Genomic DNA, 23,757 nt, shown 5'->3' on the forward strand with positions numbered 1-23,757 from the left:
CGAGACATAATTCCATTTTGGCTTCCGGTCACAACTGAGACCTCAATGTTCCAGTGATGCTGTGATTCTCCAGGACAAGATTACACCAGCTCAAGACATCCTGGAGGAGGGCTGGAGCTTTAGCTCAGTGGTTCCACCACCTGCCTCACAAGCACAAGGTCCCGAGTTCAATCCCCAGTACCAAAACAAAAACAAAAAAAAGACATCCTGGGAGGAACAAACATCTACTCAGTTCCTCATTTTTCTTGGATTGTTACATCTTCTTTACACGGATGTACTGAACTCTCTGCAATTCATGTTACATTTGTTTCTCCCGATGTACTGAATAAAAGGTGCGGTAAGCTGGGGTCTTTCGTCTTTGCCTCCCAAAGCAGCACTGATCAGACCCAACGCTCAGCTTCTTCTCAGTCTCATTTTTCTATGTTTCCTGCAATTTGCCTTGTGCGGCCATGGCTTGCAGGAGACTAGGACTTACTGCAGAGGTTCTAGTAACATCCCCTTTCCCTGTTCTGGACAAGCTGTGGCATGCAGACCCAGAGGCCTCCTCTGGGCTGAGAGCCATCGCACGCTGACCCAGAAGCCTCCTCTGTCCTGGGAGCTGCAGCACACCTACCCGGAATCCTCCTCCTGGCTTCGAGCTTTGGCACGCCGACCTGGAAGTCTATTCTGGGTTGGGAGCCATGGCACACTAACCGGGAAGTCTCCTCTGGGTTGGGAGCCATGGCACTCCTACTCAGAAATGTCATCTGGGCTGGCAGCTGTGGCATGCCTACCTGGAGGCCTCCTCTGTGCTGGGAGCTGCAGCACACCCACCTGGAAGTCTTCTCTGGGCTCAAGCCATGGCACGCCAACCCGGAAGTGTTCTCTGGGCGGGTAGCTGTGGCACGCCCACCGGGAAGTGTCCTCTAAGCTGGGAGCGGTGGCACGCCTACCCAGAATCCTCTGGGCTAGGATCCATGGCACACCAATCTGGAAGTCTTCTCTGAGCTGGGAGCCATGGAAAGCCTACCCAGAAGTCTCCTCTGGGCTGGGAGCTGTGGCATGCCGACCCGGAAGTGTCCTCTCTGCTGCTAGCTGTGGCACACTGACCCGGATGCCTCCTCTGTGCTGGGAGCTGCAGCACGCCCACCCAGAAGCGTCCTCTAACCTGGGAGACGCACCAGGCCTACTCGGAATCCTCCTTCTGGCTGGGAGCCGTGGTGTGCCGACCAGTCAATGTTACTATCATCAAAATGCCAAAGCTGTCCAAGAGATGTAGGGAGAGAGGAAAGAAAGGGGAGGGAGAAAAGGGGAATAGGATGTAAAAAGAATTAAAATATGTTATGTATAGTTACCAGCTCACCACACGAAATGTAATCATTATGTACTGGCAGTGTGCCAATCCAAATTGAAAAAGTAAAGCCTAATCACATAAAGTCAAATGAAAAAAAAGCTCAGACTAAAATAATACTAGTTCCTTTCAGTGTTCAGATGCACAAGTTATAACAATAACAGCTTGGAGATGGCTTGTCTGATAATTGAACCACAACTACATGCACTGAATACATGACACCTCCATCCCCTCCTCTTTGTTTTCAAGAGTTCTCAGCTGTGAGTATATCAAATGCTGTCTAGTACTAGGCTCACCTTCTCCCAGGGGAGGTTCCACTAGTCTGTTTTCTTTATGGAGGCCTGAATGGAAATAAATCAGCCATTCAATGCATCTAATCAGATGGAAGGCCATTCTCTGAGGGATAAACTCATTACCACAGGGAATGGGGAACAGATCAGCATAGCGTGAATCCCAGGGCACCAGACATTGTCTGGTAAACAAAAGAAATTAGAAACACAAGAGTAGGACACAAAAGCCAGACAAATTAATACCTCATGTGTGTTAATGTTTATCTTTGTTTAAATGAAGATTTTTTGGGACAAGTGGTGAGTCATCTGTAAATAAGTGTCTGGGTAGAGTATAGTGTGGGATGGAAGGAGGGAATGCTTGCTCAGTAGAACCCATGAGATTTAGATTTCACAGAGGAAAGCTTTAGAGTCATTGAAGATACAGATGACTTCCTCCCTGCACCAAGCCTTTGTAATATACTGGTTAAGTTTTTAGGCAGGGCTCTGAGATATATATCTGAAAGAGTGGAGAGAGATTTTTAAAATGAGGCTAGCTGTTAGCAGTAACTATCGAAATTAATAGTGGCCTGGAAAACATGGTAGATGATGTGTTGAAGATTAGCAATTCCAAGAATGTAGAAAAATCTACAGGACAGATGAGCTGGATTTTCCAATAAATAAAACCCAAGGATGAAATTAAAAAAGGGGAAACCAACAATAAAAGAGATATAAATAATGTAGCTATCAAATACAAAGTGTGGACCTTGTTTGGATCTTGACTTGAATAAATGTTTAAAAAAATTCATGTGACAATTCAAAATGGCATAAAGACCTAAAAATGTAAGACCAAAAACTATTAAATGCTTATAAAAAATAACAGAAAAAAATCCTTGATAGTGGTCTCACCAGTGGTTTTTTGAGATATGGCATTAAAACACAAGCAACAACCAAAAATACATGGGTGGGAATATAGCAACAAAATGAGAGGGCAACGTATAGAATGGGAGACAATATTTACAAACTCTATTATCTAATAAGGAGCTAATATTAAAAATTTTATATGGTACTCCTATAAGCCCAATAGCCAAAATCAAATAATCCAATTTAAAAATGGGCAAAAGACATTTTTTCTAAATAAAAGGTACTAAAAAACAACAAGTATATATAAAGGCGATCAATATCAGAGAAGTACAAATCAGTCACAATAAGATATTCTCTCATACCTATTATGATGGCTATTATCAAAAAGGTAGTAAGTGTTGGCAAGGATGTGGACAGAAGGAAACGCTTTTACCCTGTTGCTGAGCACATAAGAATATAATAGTTATGGAAAACAGTATGGAAATACTCAAAAAATTAAGTGCAGAACTATGGTATAAGCCAGCAATCCCACCCTTGTATATGCATCCAAAAAATATGAAATCTGTATGTCAAGAAAACCTCTGTACCTGCGTGTTAATGCAGTATTATTTACAATAGCCAAGACATGGAAGCAATTTCAGTATTCATCTATGGAAGAATGGATAAGAAAATGTGATATACATATACAGTAGAATATTATTCAGCCATAAAAAGAAGAATATCATGCCATTTGTAACAATATGGGTGAACCTAAAGGACATTATGCTAGATGATACAAGTCAGACACAGAAAGACAAATATTGTATGATTACCCTTCTATGTGAAATCTAAAAAAGTCAAACAGAAGCAGAGAGGAGAACAGTAGTTGCCAGGGGCTGTGGGAGGAGGGAGAAAGGAGAGATGTTGGTCTAAGGATGCAAAATTTTAGTTATATAGGTGAATAAGTTCAAGCAATATAATGTATAACATCGTGACTATAGTTACTGATCCCATATTGTATGCTTCAAATTTTTAAAAAGGTAGCTATATGAAGTGATACACTAATTAACTTGATTGTGATAATGATTTCACAATACATGCATAAACTAAATCCTTGTGTTGAACACCTTAGATATATACAATTTTATTTGTTGGTTATACTTCAATAAAATTAGGAAAATTATTGAAACAGTTGGGGAAATTTGAACATTAGATATTTTTTAAATTAAGCCTTTTTAATATACTGAAAATGTATAGATAAATGTGATGTCAAGAATTTGGTTTAAAGTATGAAACATGATTGTCTATAGTTGATAATTACTCAGATTGGAAGATGGATATATGAGGAGTCTTTTTACTACTCTCTGTTTCAAATGATTAAAATTATGTATTATAAAGATTTTTTAAATGAGCAGGATTTGAATAATAGAAGTGTTTTTGTTAGAGATTTATTTTATCTCTAAATAATTTTTATAAAGGACACTGTAAAAGTCACTTATAAACAAGAAGCTTCTTTCTAAATGAGTGGGTATGCATAAAGCAGTTAAAACAATGCTGTGTGCAGTATAGGATGAGATTTCTAGACATGTTACCTAGGGCTGAGGGTGTCAGTAGTAGAGCTTTTGCCTCATATGCAGAAGCTTTGGGTTTGATCCCCAGCACCCCACCACACACACACAAAGTTAACCATTGTTTCTATTTTCTTAAATGTAGTAGGTTCAAATCTCAGCCTACAAACTCAAGTGTATAAGAAATAGCTTTATTTTTCTACAAGTAAACATAATCTCTTTGTAATCCCACTTTCTCCTAGGATGATAGGGAAAAAACTCAGTCAGTTTCAGGATCCTCCCAAGCTTTTTCCTGTAACTATATCTAAACTGCAGGGTTTGTTGGAATCCATGCGTTGGAGCTGGAGGTGTGTGGAAGGCCTTTATTTGGTCCTCAGAGTCTTGTTCCCACTCACCCAGCCCTCATCCCACGCAAATCCTTACTGTATGTCTTCTCTTTCTCCCACCTTGGGTTGATTGGGTCTCCAATGTGATCTAGGCTAATCTCAGGCCCTTGGGACTCAGGCTGCTGCACCCACCTCAGAAGATCATCCATAAGACCCAGCAAGGTCATTTCTTCCCTGGGGTTCTCCTACTCTTGGAGGTGCCACCTGGGAAACAAGTCACTGGTTTCCTGTTGACCCCGGGTGAGATTTAGCTCCTTCCCTACACCTTCCGCTGCTGCCCAATCCAGGCTGAGACCAAGGAGCTGTAGAACCAGCAGCAACTATTTCTCCTGTCTCATTTTCCCTCGCCACTGCCTTCTCTTCCAACCTAGGGAGTCCCTGTTCTTATTTAGCTATTCTCCCTCACATATTTTCTTGTGCCCTTTTAAAACTCAAATGCCAGGAGAAGCATGCCTTTTCCTCTGCCCTTTGCTGATATACCCCTTCTTTGAGGCAGTAATTACAGAAAGAGTACCTGACAAAATAGAGAAAAAAAAATCTGTAAATATTTCAGTTATTTTTCCTTTTATTCCAACAATGTTTAAATGGAAGAAAAGTTCACAGAAGGATTACTTTACCTTCTTTAAATCCCCCATGTAAGTTTAAAAAAAAAAAAAGAGCCTGCCTATGTTTCAGAACATCCAGAATGAGGGTCCTGTGGATGACAGTCATCAACTCAGCCCTGAAGGAACAAACCAGTTCTCCAAGGTAAGGTTACAGGGTCAGAGGGAAAATCCATGTGTCAGTATTTCCCAAAAAGACATAAAATCTATTCTAATCAAACCAGTAAAATCTCACAAGCCGAGATCAAAAGAAATGTATATTCACCAGTTGCTATCCTTCAAATTATAGTTTAGAGTATTCAAGTTTTCAAGAAAAAAAATTTTTTTGGAGTCAAAATGGAAGCTGGTAAATGTTTGTGCTTTTATTTTTGGGTTGTCCCATCCTGTTGCCCATTTAGAAATATGTGATGCTAGTGGTTTCATTCATTTTTTCCATTCATGCATCTAGGAAGTATTTAATGAGTGACAGTGGGGCAGGCACTGAGCTGAGAACTTACAGCCACAGCTAAACATGAGGTGGTTTGGTTATTAAATACACACTGGGCTTGGTTTCCCAGTCCAACTTAATCAGTCTATGGATATTAATTTGAAAAACTATTAAACCACTAAGTGCTCTGGCTGGAAACAGTTATTAAGAGCTAGGAAATGTGTAGTTAAGAGATGTGTGACTAAGAAAACAGCATTAATAGTGGTTTTCAGTTGAACAGGCAGAGAAAAGAATGAAAAGGCCTTTTATTAGTGTGTAACTATGTGAACAGAGCATGGTGATGGGCGAACACTGTGCCTGAGTATCAGGTTAAATGCTGCTGCGTTATTGCTGGTCCAGTGAATTTTAAAAGTGTCATTTGAACGCAAATCCTCAAATCTGGTAAGCAACAAAGATCAAGAAATTTTGCTGTTATAGCTGAAAACACTGCCACTACCAAGGCATTTTATAGCCAGCACACTTAGACAGCTTACACTTTGAACTCATTAGAAACTCAAAACAAACATCTCTTTGAACTTGTAGCTCTTAACCCAAGTTGAAGACCAAGAGGAAAAGCACTAATAGTAATGTAACAGTTCAGGAAATAAAAGGTCATATGTTCACCTTATTTCACAGTCTCACACATTCTCAAATTTCCAGTTCACTGAAAGTAAAGAAACTAATGTTACATTTTTCTCTTTATTTTTTTTCCCGCCAGCATTTTTTCCCACCAGAATGTAAGATAGAAACTTTGCATATTTTGATTAATTAATGATAATTATGGGACTTGCAGCTAGTTGAATCAGGTCATTGGCTAAAAAGAAAGGCTCCCATATAGAAGTTTCTGGGCTATTCTTTCTCTTCCTCCCCTCCATGCATAATTTTATTATTTGTAGAATAATTAAAGGGTCAGAGTTATTTCCATATGAAGTCCAAATAAAGTGGGTATTCAGATGAGCTTCCTTCTGGAGATTGGGAGCTGTGGAAATAAAAGAGAAATGAGAAGAAATACCCTTCCTTGGTGCTTAAATTGCAGTCACAGTATGAAGATTACCTCTATTTTGTAGGCTGCACTTCTACTCAAAGTACATTTTTGTGACAAAATTGATGTCTGTACAAACGTCCATATTAAGAGTATGAAAGAAAAAAGGCTTCTTCAACAAGGAATCATAAAACACCTCTTACGGTATTGTAATTTCACCACTATGAAGACCAGACTTCCTGATGGAGGACAACGGGTTTGCTGACTCCGGGTCTTGCTCTCTCCACTAAATAGATCCTCTGCCACTAAATCTCAGGGCCACTTCTGTACATAAAACTGGGTAATTCAGGTAACTCTGTACCGAGTGTTAGCTATAAAAGGTAATCTAACCCACAGCCTTAAATCCAAGGATTAAATTGCGACAGATTTATTTTGCTTTCCATTTCTCCCCTTGGCCCAGTGCCCAGATCCATGGCTGGCTTCCATTTTTGGCAGTTGACTATTCTTTACCCACAAGGGCAGCAATCTGCCTCCAGTTTCATCCTCTTCACATTTTTTCAGTAGTAAACATGAGCTTCTAATGAAAATGATCATACTAAACTTTATAGATGGAAATTCCTCCTTGGATGTTTCCAAGTTTAACTAGAAAAGGCTTAGACTATGCCTTTCTTCTTTCTTTTGAGAGAAAAGGGGCCAGAAAAAGGCCTGGTGTCCTGGTTTCCCATAAATGCACTATGGAAATCTTTCCAAACCTTTGTAAACTGATGAATAATAAAATCAACAACCTGCTAATGGGTAGAGCCTTACTTGTTTTTTTCTTCATTGTCTACAGTCCCTAGACAGTGTAGCTGACTGGTAGTTTTCTAATAATGTTTTAGGCTTGATGATATATAGGAAGTCAAGTTCCATGACTGAAATTTTTCTGGCCACCTGAAGGCTAATACTACAGTCCTTTCTCATCATCTATATGAAAGAAATCAGATTCTCTTCCACTTCACAAGCTCTGGCATGCTACAGTACCTGCTCTGTTTTTTATTAGTTTGAACGTCATGGGTTAAGGAATATAAAATTAGCCAACTTGATTCATCGGTGAGAGTGTTATACTGCCCTTTTCTCCTCATATCTGTCATTGTATATGTCCTTCCAAAGTTCAGATGAATTAAGAAATCAGATATAAGAGACACAAAACAGCTTTAGATTCGTGGTAGTTTTCCTCAAACCCTCTTTTTCTAAAAGATATATCCGCCCAGTCATTGGCACACCCATATAGCATAAGTCTCTGCAACAAGAACAAGCCCTGTAACTGAAGTAAAAAAAAATGTAGGTGTAGGAGTACTGACAGACACAACATCTGGAGGCTGGCAGCAGGGAAGGAAAACGAAAGAGGTGCTCAATGATTAGAAAAGTCCTTCTTCTTCTAGGAGGAGGGTGTAAAGAAGCAGAAGAAGTTGATTGTGTGCTTTTCTGATGGAGAGCACGGTCAAAATTCCTTTTCCTCAATGGGCTATGAGCAGTGGGGACTGAGTGTTCACTCCTAACACACTTGCAAATACTGGAAGAGGTGAAGGCAGGCACAGGCACATTTTTCTGGGTGTTCCGGGCCTGCCTTGCCCCCATGGTCTTGGCCAGGTCCTGTGGGTAAGGAGGTGGCAGAGCCACAGTGGACCCTCTTAACTTTCTTCCTGGCCACTGGTGCCTTGCAAATAGCTAGGTTTGTGGAACTCAGGACTGTCTGAGACAATATGTCTCTTTCTCGATGAATAATCTCTGGCTTTAGGGGGAAGTTTTAACTATCTCAGTGCCTGTCCTCCCACTCGCCCAACTCTGATTCTAAAAGTCTAGCCAAGGATCTCTGTACATCTCTAACACAAGACTGATGAAGGATGGGCCATTGTGGGTCAGAAGCCCTTAGCCTCTCTCTCTTTTTCATGTTGCTATATTTTAAATTTTTATTTTTGCCTTTAACCACGTTAGGAAAAAATTTATAGCCAATGTAATTTAAAGAAAGTTGTTGAGAGGTGCTGTGAAATTTAAGAGAATTAGCCTTGACTTAGAGGAATAGACTTCTTAATTTAACTTATAAAGTCCTGTGCTTTACTTTCTTATCCAAACATTATTCAAGCCTTCCTTATATTTTTAGAAGCCAAGTATCTTAAGAGGTTGATCTTCTTTCCAGGGGAAAGACAAATTGAAAACCAAGAGGAACATATTTTCAGATAAGTAATTCATGCTTGTAACTTCAAGGGGTTTTATTACATGCTGATCTATAAAGACAGATATTTGAGTATTTGTAAATACATAAATGATATGTATATATTTATCTTGAATAAGACAGGATTCCTAGTCAGAAACAAGATGAATTCTGCTTAAGCAGAACTTCTATTTGACAAAGGATATTGAAAGGTATTATTAGCTCGGAGGCACAGGATTTGAGGCTAGGCAGTGGCAGTCAGCAATGAAGTTTAACCCACTTTTCTAGGCCTACTCTGATGAAGACACAGTGGGTCAGGCTCATAGGGATGGGACTTGATTACAGGAGTCCTTCCATGACTGCCCTTTATTATGGAAATCTTCCATCCCCACCTTCACTAATAGAATCCTTTCTTCACTGTACCTGTACTTCATTTTCCTCACTCCCAAATAAGAGTTTTGCATTCATAGCAAGCAGGCTAGAAGAGTAATTTTGGTAAGAGGAAATCACCGCAAACAATGGATCTGAGGATGCTAGGTGCTTATAAACCCAAAATAATGATGACTTCAGTCTACTCCTTGATTGTTCAACATAATAATATTCCCCAACATTTCATTTTAAGAGCCACAACATGCTCCTCTTCATGTCATATCTTTCTAGCAAGAGCCAGAATTTGACCACAACTATTTTCCCAATTTATAGTCTATTATCCCCTGCTCTTTAACCTTTCCACCACTGAATAACCATATGGCTCTCTACTTTTGTAGGGTTACTAAGTCTGTACCCAAAAGACTATTATTTATCATTTCTATTGTTAATATATTGACCTTTGGAAGAGGTAAAGGGTATAATGGTGAATTTTGTCAACTTGACAAGGTTATGGGGGCCAGTTATTTGGTCAAAAACCAGTCTAGATGTCACTGTATTTCTACATGTGATTAACATTTAAATAGACTTTGAGTGAAATAGATTAACCTGTACGTAAGTGGGCCTCATGCAATCAGTTGAAAGCTTTTAGAGAAAAGACAGAGGGACAGAGGTTTTTTTTTTTTTTTTTAATTTGGAAGAAGGCTTCTCTTCTAGACGCCTTTAGATTCCAGATTGCAATATTGACTCTTCCCAGGGTCTCCAGCCTGGAAATTACAGACTTGCCAACTCCCATAATTGTGTGAGCCATTTCCTTAAAATAAATCCTTGTCTCTATATTTATGTACATCCTATTGGTTCTGTTTCTCTGCAGAACCCTAATGCACAGGAGAAAAGAGGTTGAAGGAGGTATTAATTCACTGGCAGAGAATTTTAAGACAGAATTTTAAAATAGGTATATTTTAAATGTCCTGTTGTGGTTTTTCACCTTAGCCATTCTGCTAGTCTGGCTTCCCTTTCAAAGTCTGACTACAAGGTTGAACATATGTCTTTCCCCAGGCATAGCCTTTATTGGGAAGAAGGCCAGGTTGTAATTCAAGACTGCGGCAAGTGGCTTGAATCTCTCTCAAAGTTTCTTTGGGCTCTAGGCTTTCTCTGGGCTCAGTGATCTGGTAGAAAACTATTCTCTCTCTTCAGGAAAAAGAAATCTAACAGCCTTTATTTTTCTCTTTATGTCAGGAGTTCCTCACTGTGAAAGAGATTGAAATACATCACCATTTCTTCCTGCCTTTTATTCCTTCATTTCTTTACTCTGTAAGCCTGGAAGACCCAGAGGTCAATGTATCTTAGTATCTGAATAGCCTCACTTTCAAGAAACTCAACCAGAAGGAATTCACTGGCTTTGGGGAACTCGGGATACATTAACACCACCTGGCTACAGTGCTTCCCACAGCCCTGCCACAACCCTAGCAGCTCTCTCCCCCAAATGCCTTTACATTATTTCTATTAATTCAGTGATTTTAGCCTTTAGTCCGGGGCTTCTCATTGATTACTGTTCAAATACACATTTGGAGGTGGTGCAACTCCTGAAGAAATCGGGGTGAGACTAGGAATCTTCATTAAGGGACATACCAGAGGATGGAGGAGGAGGTGGGCTCACAAAGAACAGGAGGAATTGCACTCAAATGCCAATAGAGTCCCCCACAATCAAGCTACTTTCCCTTCTTCCTGGCTAATCTCTCAAATTCCATCCTTCTCTCCATGTTTTCCATCACCAAGTCCAGATAACTTCTTTTCATCAACAGAAAAAATTCCCTCACAGTGCAGAAATAAACTAAAGAAGCAGAAAGTAAAATCACAGTAAGAGAAGTTAAGCATGCAGAAACCCAGGGGATGGGGCAGGAGATAGTGGGGGAAATTCACATAGTAATCATTTTTGTCTGGTCCCAGTACATTCACTTACTCATTCTTGAAAATATTTAAGACGTTGACATGTACCAAAGCAGTAATCTGGGTATTGGCAACTCAGCAGTAAAATAAGACAGAGCACAACAGTCCACATTCTTAAATCTTTATGGGTTCTCTTCCTATTTAGCCTGGCTTTCCCAGAATTGTGCCCCTGGCTCCTGCCTGCAGCATCAGCAGCCTCAGGGAGCAGAGGATACTCCCAGCAGATCACAAAGACCTTGTCCAGGCCTGTTCTGTGCACAGTTCTCTTAAGGCAGTGTTGATTCTCAGCATTTTGTGACATCCTTGGTCTTTAGTACCAAAGCCAAGGGTCTCCCTCTGCATCACCACCGGTGATGCTGATTACAGAGAGTGCTACCAGTACACAACAGCAATGCCAGGTTGTTCCCATTTCCAAGGCTTTTGCTCAAAGCCATTGGAGTAGGTTCCTCAACTTCAGCACTACAGAGTCTTAAAGGAAAACAACTCATATAGTTCCCAAGAACGTGCCTGCACAGGCCAAACTGAGAAATACTTTCTTAGGTAGCATCTCAATCTATAAAAATATTCTTCGATTATATATCATATTATAAGAGTTTGGCCTATACTGCATATGAAGTAAGTTCTTTATACATTATCAGTAAAATAAAGATAGAAAAATGTGGGGAGTTTAAGGACCACCTAGAATGTATTCATGGCCCCAAGCTTGCTTTTCCGCCTGCCAGAGGAAGTGAGACTTGCCCACTGCACAACACCCACACCTGGTCATCTCCTTCTGCTCCCTGACGCAAAGCAGAAGAACGGAGTCTACAGTGGCTCAGGATGACCTTTCTGTCCCCTGAGTCCTCTCAGGACTGGTGTAGCCAGAGGTGGGAAACCAGGTAGTTGGCCAAAGCTGAAACGTCTCCTTATTAATTCCCTCCCTCTCCACTCAGAAGGCACAGGGATACCAGATAAATTCAGTCCTAGAAATAAATCAAGTCCCCAACTTAATTATGAGTGGTGGACATTGCTAGCTGCCATTCAATATCTATTCCTCATTTCTAACAGATTCTCAATTTTGTTCAAGGTGACAACGTACCCAACTACTTTTCTCTTGTAAGGTAATGAAAAGAAATGATTTAGACTTAGGGTAGACTTGTAAGCAGAATTGCTGGGCAGGGTTTTGGGAAGCTCTTTAAAGAGAGTAAGTTAAGAAGATTTTGTCCTTCACTCTACAGTTTCTCTGTTATGTGGAGGTCGTAGTAGAGACGGAACCATCATCATCTCAGACACAGGGTCTGAGACCGTGGTGCTTTAATGGGTGCCTTCTACCAGCCTCAGATTCTCTACCTCCAGATATTATTTTTGTGAGGAAAAAAAACTAGTTTGTTGAAACCACCTTTTTTAGTGGTTTCAGCTGCTCCCAACCAAGCACAGTCTCAACCAATAAGCTGTTTAAACAAAACTTGTACACAACCCTCACAGTAGTATTTCAAGCAATGTTTCTGTGAGATTATTCTGAAACATGTTGAACCGTCTCCCTTTTGAGACTTGAAAGTATTTTGGACATATTTGTTATTTTCCTTTTCTATCAAAATAAAAAACAGATCCATACATTTCCTATATCTTACAGTTGTGTTGACGTAAAATAGGAACTGATAATTTACTAGAATATGAAGTGGATCATACTGCTTTGTTTTTGTTTATGGGTTTGTAAAAGGTGAAAGATTTATAGTGTCTGAAGAGAAACCAGAGTATTGTTTATGAGTTTGTATTAGTCTGGGCACTCTAGAGAAATAAAACAAATAGGATGTGGAGTAAATATATATAAAATATTATATATATATATACACACACACACACGCACACACACATATATATATAGAGAGAGATTTAACATAAGACTTGACTTATGTAATTATGGAGGCTGGCAAGTCCTAACTCTCCACTATGAGTCAACAGGGTAGAAACTCAGGAGAGACCACAGTGTAATTCCAGTCCTAAGGCCAGAGGCCTAGAGATTTCCCTCTTGCTTTAGGCAGCTGGTCATTTTGTACCTTTCAGGTCTTCAACTGATTGCAAAAGTTCCACTCACAGTATGGAGGGCAATCTACTTACTCAAAGTTCAATGATTTACCTGTTATGTCATCCAAAAACATTTTCAAATTAACCCATAAAATTACTACCGCAGGGTTTATTTGTTATTTAGTTTTTAAAAACAGATCGATTCTGGGATAAATACAATATATTTATTTATCCTTTTTATGAATGAAAACAATATATAAAATTTATAAGTATCTCATAATAATCTTGTTACTCTTAGCTTTAAGGAAAGTTAGCAGAGATACATGGACTCAGGCCAATCAAACACTACATTATTGAAATTCCTACTCCCTTCAATCCTTGCTCAAATGTTCCCTAAATTCTAGAAGGACCAATTTTAAATTATTACTAACCCAAAGTATGGATATCCTCTTAGAAATATAGCAGAAAGCTCCAGGATTTAATTCGGTGCGTAGGTCTGACATTCTAATTGTGGAGTTTAATAATGTCATAGATCCATTTCCCTTTCAAAATATTAATTTAAAATGTCACACAATTTTCAACATCTTATCCCTCAAATGTCCTGAGAGTTGTCAGTAGTATATGGTCTTGCTGGTCTACCAAAGATGCATCATCATGTATCAATTCTCTGTCAAATCCCACCTTGTTCAACAAAGGACTTCGAGCACCTTATAAAATATAAATGATATGAAAAGAAATTTTAAAATAGTACAGTTTCAAGGATAGGCGTGTAATAAAGTCAGAGGTCAGATTAATGAACAAAATGTAACCCACATGGTTTTATATATTTATTAAGGATGGGCCATAACTTTGGCTCTAATTTTTCTAGTAGTCAAAGGAAAATGAGTAGCCCAGTCAGTTACAAGTCTCAGAATAGTACATAAAATAAAGTAAAGGGAAAAGAAATGTTCCACAGAAGTATAGTTTTCCTCGATCTTGGGTCTCCTACTGATACAAATATGGTATTCCTCCTGAAATATGCACATTTATGATTTTAACATCCTTGTCTATGATATAAGATCTCAAAGTAGGCAAATCCTACAGAAAAATATTCTGCCTTTTGCTTCCAGACCTCTGCCATCATGGGTTGCATGCAAGCTCCTGAGAAGGGCCTGTCCCAGTTAGCTCTGCCATTGGCTGCAGTGTCCCTACCTGTCTGAAGCTGACATCTGATGACGTAAAAGAGCAGATTTACAAACTGGCCAAGAAGGGCCTGACTCCCTCACAAATCAGTGTGATCCAGAGAGACACTCATGGTATTGCACAAGTACGTTTTAGGACAGGTAATAAAATCTTGAGAATCCTTCAGTCCAAAGGACTTGCTCCTGAGCTCCCTGAGAATCTCTACCACTTAATTAAGAAAGCAGCTGCTACTCAAAAGCATCTTGAGAAGAACAGAATGGAAAAAGATGCCAAATTCCATCTGATCCTGACCGAGAGCCAGATTCACTGATTGGCTCTTATAAGACCAAGTGGGTCTTCCTCCCCCAGTTGGAAATATGGGGAGTCATCCACAGCCTCTGCCCTGGTGGCATATATTAGTCTTTATACTCAAGAAATAAAATCATGATTTTACTAAAAGAAAAAAAATTCTACAAGGAAACAAAATAATCCAGTCTCTATGTCTCCCTGCAGTTTAATCTAAGAGAAAAAAAATCAATGTTAGTGTAGTAGTTTTTAAATCATGTATCCTGGATACTGTTAAATTTCAGGGATGCTTCTAGGGCTGCTCTGGTTTTAGGATCAAGGTTGAGTCTGAGGCATCCAGAATCTTGTTATCATCTGTTATTCTACTGATATGTTTTGGATTCAATTTGCTAATTTTTTTTTGTACCGGGATCGAACTCAGAACCTTGCAAGGCAGGTGCTGTGCCACTGAGCTAAATCCCCAGCCCAATTTGTTAATATTTTTGTTGAGGAGTTTTGCATATATGCTTGTCAAGGAAATGGGTCTATCATTTACTTTTCTGGGAATGTCTTTATCTGGAAGATGCTCACCTTGTAAAATGAGCTGGGAAGTATCACCTCCTCTTCTATTTTTTGGAAGAGATTTTGTAGAATCAGTATTACTTTCTTCTGAAGTGTTTGATAGAATTCTCCATTGGCTCTGCTTCATATTTTATACTTCCTTATCCAAACCTCACCTGGGCAGGGTTGCCAAACAAAATGTAGATTTCTCAACTAAATTGGAATTTTGATATAAGCACCAAAATATTTTAAAACATAAGTTTGTCCTTATGGACAAACTTGTTTATCTAAAATTAAAATTTAACTTTTTCAAGAAAATTAAAATCGTGTTTATACAAAAACTTGTATATGAGTGTTCATAGTAGTATTATTTATAACAGCCCCAAACTTGAAACCCAAATGTCCATCAATTGATGAATGGATAAACAAAAATCCCTAAGTAGTAGTCAGGGTTCTCTAGAGAAACAGGACCTGTAGGATACAATAGGAGACTTATCACAAAGCATCAGCCCACTCGATTACAGAGGCTGAGAAGCCCCATGACCTGCTCTTTGCTAGTTGGAAAACCAGGAAAGCCAGCAATGAAATTCAGTCCAAGCCCACAAGCTTGAGAACTAAAGACCCAATAGTGTAAATTCTAGTCTGAGCACAGAAGATGAAATGAGATGGTCTTGCTCAAGCACAAGGCAGAAAACAGCAACAAATTCCTCCTTCATTGGCCTTTTTGATCTATTCAGGACTCAAAATTGCATGATGCTTGCTTAGGGCAATCTACCTCACTGAGCCCACCAACTCAAATGCTGATCTCATCTGGATGTCTCCAGAAATAACGCTTAACTGGCTATCTGGGCACCCCAAATCCAGTCAACTTGACACATCCCAATCAGTTACCACAGCGCACAATAGATTAGTGTCAGTCATAAAAAAAGAATGGTGTACTGATTCATACTGTAACATTAATTAACTTCAAAAAATAATCCTAAGAGAAAGAAGCCAGATAAAAAAAGTAACGTATTATATGAAATATCCAGAATAGACAAATTCATGGAGATGGGAAAACAGATAAATGTTGCCAGGGGCTGGAAGAAGGGATAAATGGGGAGCAATTGCTAATGGATATAGAGATTTTTTTGTGAGGTAACAAAAATATTCTGTAATTAGATACTAGTAATGATCACACAACTTTGTGAATATACTGAAAACCACTGCATTGCAACTTTAAAAGATAAATTTTATGAATGTATATGGTATCTATATGAATCATACATCAATAAAATTTATATAATAAAAATTTTAACTTACCATCTTGTTTTTTTATTAATATGGATGCATTTGATTGATGAAACGCAAGTTACATCCCTCTGCATTCTGCAGTAAAGAGCTCTGGAAAATATTCTTTCATGACTCAAAATGTGAAAAACTATCAAAATGTGGAGAGAATGTTCAAAATATTCAGTTTCCTTTAATGGCAGGTGTTGACTGCAGGTTTTGAAGTCGACTGCCCAGACTTGAACCCTGCTTCCACCATTTACCATCCATAGGATAAGAGAGGGCTGTTAACTATCTGTGTCTCAGTTTTGTCATGTATGACATTTATTCATACTAGTATTACAGTTGTTTCCTGACTGATGTCTTTCTTACCACCATCTTCTCTCCTGTGTCTTTGTTCAGGAGAGCAGCTAACAGGAAACCTTTAAGGAAGAGATCACACTGTGTCACTATTCTGCTCAAAACTCTTCAGTGGTTTGTAAGGTTCCTTAAAATGAAAGGACAGAGACCCAGATGGACAAGAAACTTTTGGAAGTAGAATCAAAACAGAACAAAACAAGGATGACAAATAAAGCAAAAGATAAAGTAAAGTACAGATAAAGTACTGGAAGGAAGCAAGCCAAATTTTAGAGGGCAACCGCCCTGTTTTCTAAATTCTACACTAAAAAGTAAGCACGTGAACACAGAAGCACACAGAGAGGGTACTTCCTGTGAGGTGTCAAGCTAAGCAGCATCCAGAGATTCTCCAGAGAGCAATAAGTACAGAGACAATTTTATAAAAAAAGAAGTTAATGCCTTTAAAAGAAATTGAAACTTTACCCTATTATTTTACAAGAAGCTAAAATAGATTAAGAAAATAATGTGAACCACAGGGGTACACATTAAATTAAAATTAATAAAACAGAGATGACAGTTCAAGAACTCAGTGAAGAATAAAAGAAAAATTATTTTAGTTGGGCATGGTGGTGCATGTCTGTAATCCCAGCACTCAGGAGGCTGAGGCAGGGAGAATCTCAGTGAGTTCAAGGCCAGCCTGGGCTATATAGTGAGTTCAAGCCCAGCCTGAATAGCAAGACCCTGTCTCAAAAAACCAAAAAAAAAATTATTTTAGATATGAAGTGTAAATTAGGAAGGACATAGGAGAGCAAATAAAAACTATACATGATACTTGCATGCCCAGATTTATAGCAGCATAATTCATAATAGCTAAATCTTGGAAGTAGCCTATATGTCCACCAACAGATGAATGAATAAAGGAAATGTGGTATATTTACATAACAGAGTACTACTCTGCCATAAAAAGGATAAACTTGAGTTGTTTGTAGGAAAATGGATGCACCTTGAGACCATAACATTAAGTGAAATAAATTAGACACACAATATCAAATATTGCATGTCTTCTCACATATGAGAAACCCAATTATAAAGAAAGAGCAAAATAAAAGCTAGATAATAGAAAGTGCAGAGATAGTTCTTTCTCAGAGAGGAAGGAGATCAAGAGATGGGAACAGGGGGAGTAGAAGGGAGAGAAGTGGATAAAAAAGAAATTAAGATATGTGTCAAGTACATGTACCATCTTCCCACAAGCAATGTAACATTATATACTGCAAACATTTACTAATAAAAAAAATTTTGAAAACTATACCTGACATCTTAAAAAGAAGCAAAGGTGAAAAAGATAAAAATGTTAAATTCAAAGATATAAAGAAGAGAAAATATAAATACTGAAGATAGGCCAAAGCCCCCACAAAACTAAAGCAAACAAACTATAAAGATATGGGAGCCACTGAAGAAAAAATCTATTGTGAGAACAAATACTGAAAACTAGTTTTTCTTTTTAAATCCTAAAGCAATACATGATTTGAAAGTATATAATGAAAAGCACAGCATTGACCTGAGAATATCAACATGACATGTTCTGGAAAAATTACTAAATCTTAAAGGGAAAAGAAAAAAATCTTGGCTCTCTAGGAAAAAAGTATCTGAAAAGGAATGAAAATTATCTTCAATAATTAATAATAGCTACATTTCATGTATAAAAACTTGAGTAACATATTTAAGATACTCAGAGAAAGAAAATGTAAGCCAAGAATTTCATATCCAGCAAAATGGCTTTCAAGTATAAAAGGCACAAGATGTTCACAACATGCAAGAACCCAGGGAATATTGTCCCCCTGACCCATCCTGAGGAATTAACTCAAGAATGTGTGTCAGATAGCACAAGATTCAAGATGTTACCGTATGGATGAGCAGTGAGTGCTGAAATTATAGCACCCTGCAGAATTAAGACTAAAGAAGGACTGGGAGAGAGAGCGCGTCATATATCATGGCGGTGTATCCTGACAGTGTAGACATGCAGCAACTACAGGTAAAGAAAGAAGATAGGGAGTAATATACATGAAACCACTTTGATTGTTTTAAGTAATATAACTGATGGCAATTTAGTATTGTTATCCTGAAACTGTTGGGTATGTAATGTGGCATACAGAAAACGGGCAATTATGGAATATTCTAATTCTGTAATGCTTTATGGCATTAAGAACCAGAACTGTTACTAGAACTAGAATTCTTACTCAAGAAGAAAGAACTTTTGAAATTTTTAGTTGTGATATTTGAATGGAAAATATCAGTATGTGTTGGTGGGAGTGTGAATTAGTACAGCCAAACAGTGTGGAGGTTCTTCAAAAAGCTAAAAATAGAACTGCCATTTGATCCATCTATACCATTCCTGGGCATTTATCCAAAGGGAATGAAGGCAACATACAAAACAGTACCTGCACACTCATGTTTACTGCACTGTTTACCATAGTCAGTATATGGAATCAGCCTTTCAACAGATGAGGGGTAAGGAATCTATGAGCTAGATTGTAGCTAGATAGTCAGATAGATAGATAAAGATAGATAGAGGTAGATAGAAGGTAGGGATATCTCTCCACTGGAGATTCAACCATGAAGAATAATCAAATCATGTCATTTGCAGAAAAATGGATGGCACTGGAAGATAGCATGTTAAAAACTAGACACATAAAGACATATATCACATGCTTCCTTTCACATGTTGAAGCTAACGAAAAGAAAAGATGGGCCAGGGATTTAGCTCAGTGCTTCTGTCACCTGCCTCGCAAGCGGAAGGACCCGAGTTCTATCCCCGGTACCAAAAAAAAAAAAGAAAGAAAAACAAAGATGACCTGGAAGGAGAAGAGAAAGTATTAGGGAAGGGGAAAGGATTGAGGAAAAGGGGAGAGAAAAGAGGGTTAGAGGGGTAGAAGGAGGGCAGTCATGATCAAAGCATGATACATGGATCTGATATTGAAACATACAATTAACTTGTACAATTAGTTATAATAAACAAGAATGTCGGTATGAATGCATGAAGTATTGCATTGAATGTATGTATATTGATATGCATCTACTGAAAAGTTCTAGATACAAAGACCAGCTCAGGTCCCCATGAGCACCTCTAGTGGTCCAGACCGTAGACTTGAAACACCATTTCCCATTAAGATTAAATAGGCTTTCTGGTTCTAGAAGAATTGGCTGATTTCAGAACAGGGCCAAGAAGTGTAAAAAATGAGTCTGGGATATCTCATCATTCTAGGTAGCAAGGAAACTGCCAGACTACCTAGGGTCACATGACAAAGATTTGGCACCAACATGAAGAGGTTCCCATTGGTTAAAAGTGGAGTTAAGGGAACTTTAGTAATGCTAATAATTACAAAGGGGGAGGGAAGAAGCTATGACTATTATGCCAACCACAGGAGGGGTTTCTGGAGTGACTGGAAAAGCTCTTTTCTTTGTTTTGTTTTGTTTTTTGGTACTGGGGATCGAACTCGGGTCCTTGCGCTTGTGTAGCAGGCAGCGAAACCACTGAGCTAAATCCCTGGCCCAAAAGCTCTTTTCTTTGATTTGGGTGGTGGTTACAAGGTTGTTTGGGGGATAATACTTCACTAAACTATTTGTTTTATGTGGTCTGTATTTTTGTTTTATTTCACAATAAACTGTTCTTAAAATTATTATTGATTGAATGACGTTATTTAAAACTCTTGGGCCTTCACTTCTTCGCCTGAGCCACAAAGAAAAAGTGTTTTATGTACACTTTACAACCCAAGTAATGTTGATCTTGTAGTAGTTATTTGTCATGGTTATGGGAAATGACTGCATACATTATTATTCTCCAGATCAGTGCTTAAATTCCAGTTAGGGACTGGAGGCAACAGAGAACTAGGACTTTATCCTATAGCCAGCAGGTGCCAGTGAGAAATGAACACTGATTGACCGTCAATTTCAGTAATCCAGACAGCAGGGAGTTGGACACCCTGGGCCTCCAATCGCAGTATGAAGAGGTCCAGCGTGAAGGAGGATTACATCAGCAGACCCCGAACAGGGTGCACTGTAGGCCAGGAGTGCTTTCTGGAGGAGGAGCAAGTCTTGAAGCAGACACCTGGACTTGGGCTTCTGCCAACCATCCCAAACTATCAGCTTTCCCTTGGCCCTGCTTCCAGGAAATGGGTAAAATCATAAACCGATGAGCTTGGCGAGGGCTTAAGATGAATGTTTAGGTCCTTACGGTTCTTTAAACACGCCTTTCAATTGTCAGGGTATTATTACCGAAATAGGAACATTGTAATTACTTGTGCATTATTATAATACACAAAGTGATTTAAGCAGTCAAAAGGCTTTGATAAATTAGTAGTTCTTTTGGTTCCTACAGTTTTGCAGCTCATGTTCAAAGACATGTCTTGAAAGTTTTCAGATTCATGGAAAAGCTGCTATAGTTTTCCCCAGATTATTTTCCCCTGACTCCAAATCTGTATCTTACTGCTTTCTTGACACTTTACCCACAAGTCCCACCTCAAAATTGAAGCTCAACCCCTTTCCTCCCCAACTCACACTTCTTCCTCCCGTGTTTTGTATCTGGATGAATGGCCCCTCCGTCCATGCAGTATACAAGCCCCGGATTTACAGAGCCACCGTCATTCTTTTATTCTTTGTCCTATTTTCTACCACTCTTTACATTTATATGGCGTCGATATCTCCATAACAATGTTTAACAGTGGCAGCCATTTTTTGAATGCCTATTATCGTTAGATGATTATTATTACATATAGTATTATATGTTATTGCAAATCTTGAAAAATGTGTTATCCTCACTTTACAGTCAAAATGTCTGAGATTCAGAGACACTCTTTGCTCAAGGTTCACTTGATGATAGATGACAATCAGGGCTGGAATTTGAACCCACATCTGTAGCATTTGAACATACAGCTGTCCGATTCTAAAACACACGCATTTTCTACCACACGGCAATGCATCCAATCAAGCTCTAATGTCACTGCAGGAATTCCTATCATGTTCCATGGTAGATATTTTTCAAGTCTCTCTCAAATGATTCTGATGTGCAGCCGGGGCTGTGGTCACTCAGTGTTTTTCAATTCTCCATCAGAATGAAAATCACCAGGTGAGATGTGTGCTAGGCAATCAGCCTGCCCCCCCTTACCTGCCGCACCTACAGCACCTTTGAACTGCCCCTTGCCCCACTGCCCCGCTACAGGTAGTTCTGGGCTGGACCCTGGACAGCTGCTGGTTTAAAACACAGCTCTACTGGGTCTCATGTATATGTGGGCGCTGGCCCCTCACCCCCATCCCACAGCTTCCACAGATTACCCTAGGAGCCCTGTCCTGGTCAGTAGTAGCTATATTGTAGGCACTTGGCACACTGTCCAAAGAAGCAGAAATCCTGGGAGGGCCCTGTGACGAGGGCCCTCCAAGCAAAGGCTGGAGATCTGTACACGCATCTCTTTATATGATGCTGCCAATGCGAAGGGAGAGGAAAAAGGACGAGTATATATTTATGACTCATACACAGAAACGCCCCTCTTTTCCCACCAAATAGTAATGCAAAGCAGGCCTTCATGACTCCTCTCTAGTTAGCAGCGCTTGAAATCTCGGCTGTGCTCCAGCCACACCTTCTCCATAGAGCCTGAGTCCTGGGCTAGCATGCTAACATCCTATATCTCATTGGCGATCTTAAAAGCTGAATTTCAAGGAAGAGTTAGAATGGAAATCTGTGCATGATTCCTATCACATATTGCAAATATACATTTGCTTTAGATTCACCCAGGTTTTATTCATCCAGCTTAAATTCTGTAAGACAGATGTTTTGATGTTAGTGACATAAGAATAATGGAAATTTGGGAGTTGGTCATAGTCGTGGGCAAGGCTGCTGCTCAGCAAGTCAGCTGGATTAGTCATCGCGGTGTTATTTCAGAATATTTACAGAGCCAATCCTGCTCACTGAAGGAAAAGCGATATTTCCATATGTTTCTGAGGGAGGATACTGGGGATTGAACCCAAGGTCTTCCCATTGAGCTACATCCCCAGCCTTCGCTAAATTGCCATAACTGGGATTGAACTTCCAGTCTTCCTGCCTTGCTAGAGTTTGATAAGATTCAAGGATTTGAGCTAAAGTGTTCTCTGAACCTCCTACAGAAAGAGAGGTGGCCTCGGCTGGTGGTCAGGTCACAGATATGACCCAGCATCTCTGGACTCTCCCAGCCTGCTGGGCCTGACCATGCCCCACACTGCCTGCTTCCAACACAGTCCTTGTGGGTCACTGTATAGCTCCGTGTAGTCATGCCCTTCTGTTCTTCAGGAACAGCTGTTATGAAGAAGGCAGAGCATTGAAAAATTATTGCTGGTGTGTCTGCCATCAATCACATTTCTAGGTAATCTGAAAGGAAGAAGGGACCCATTGATTATCTGATTCCACTTTACAAGTGTGTTGGTTGCCATTACCTGACAGTTAACAGTGACGGCATGGAGGTGACTCTTTCCCTTAGCATCTTACTTGCTGCGGTGGCCTGCAACATGGAGGGGCAGTGGAAGAGGAATCGGGACAGTGGACAGGCAAAGCCATTCCTGCATGCGCTTGCTCAAGCTGCTCCTGCTTTCTGAATTCCCCTCCAGTGCTGCAGACAGCAAACACACTCTTGCTTATTAAATCTTGCGATTGCTCTGGATCTTATGTAGAGGAGGGATAATCATTTCACGATAGTCATGTCACATGCACTGATATCATGATGCAATTACTAAAATCTCTTCAGCTGTGTAGGTGGGAAGAGGCCCATTCTTTTTCTCCAAATGCACTGTTCTCTGTCATTCCATCCTAGAGAGGAGAAGTCAGTGGATTGCTGAATCCTCAGTTGTGACTTAAGCTTACCAAAGCCCTGGACCAGGTTTATCGATCTCTGGCTCCCCAGTGCCTACCAAGCTTTTTCTGTTCTCACATTGGCTCCTTCTGCTGCGTAGACTTTCGATGGAGTTTTTAATCTCCTGGAAATCTGTTTGCATTTGTTTTATGGATTCCATTTGTTTCCAATATTGGGATTCCATCATGTTCCTCAGGTCCTCTATTTTTTTTTATCTGTGTCCTCTCTAGATTTATTAATCATGTTTTGCACTATGGGCACGATCTTTGCTGTTATCTGAGAAATTATTTCTGATTTCATTTTTTCCAGATCCTCTTTT

At 39.4% G+C, this 23,757-nt stretch overlaps 1 pseudogene; it reads left to right on the forward strand.

Moving 5' to 3' along the window:
- Positions 1-14,075: 14,075 nt before the first annotated feature.
- Positions 14,076-14,563, forward strand: LOC110348365 (small ribosomal subunit protein uS15 pseudogene; annotated as a pseudogene).
- The last annotated feature ends 9,194 nt before the right edge of the window (positions 14,564-23,757 follow it).

The sequence above is a fragment of the Heterocephalus glaber genome, unplaced genomic scaffold, assembly GCF_053883595.1.
Source record: "Heterocephalus glaber isolate CG9 unplaced genomic scaffold, H.glaber_assembly_v1.0 deba00001442, whole genome shotgun sequence".
Lineage (NCBI taxonomy): Eukaryota > Metazoa > Chordata > Mammalia > Rodentia > Bathyergidae > Heterocephalus > Heterocephalus glaber.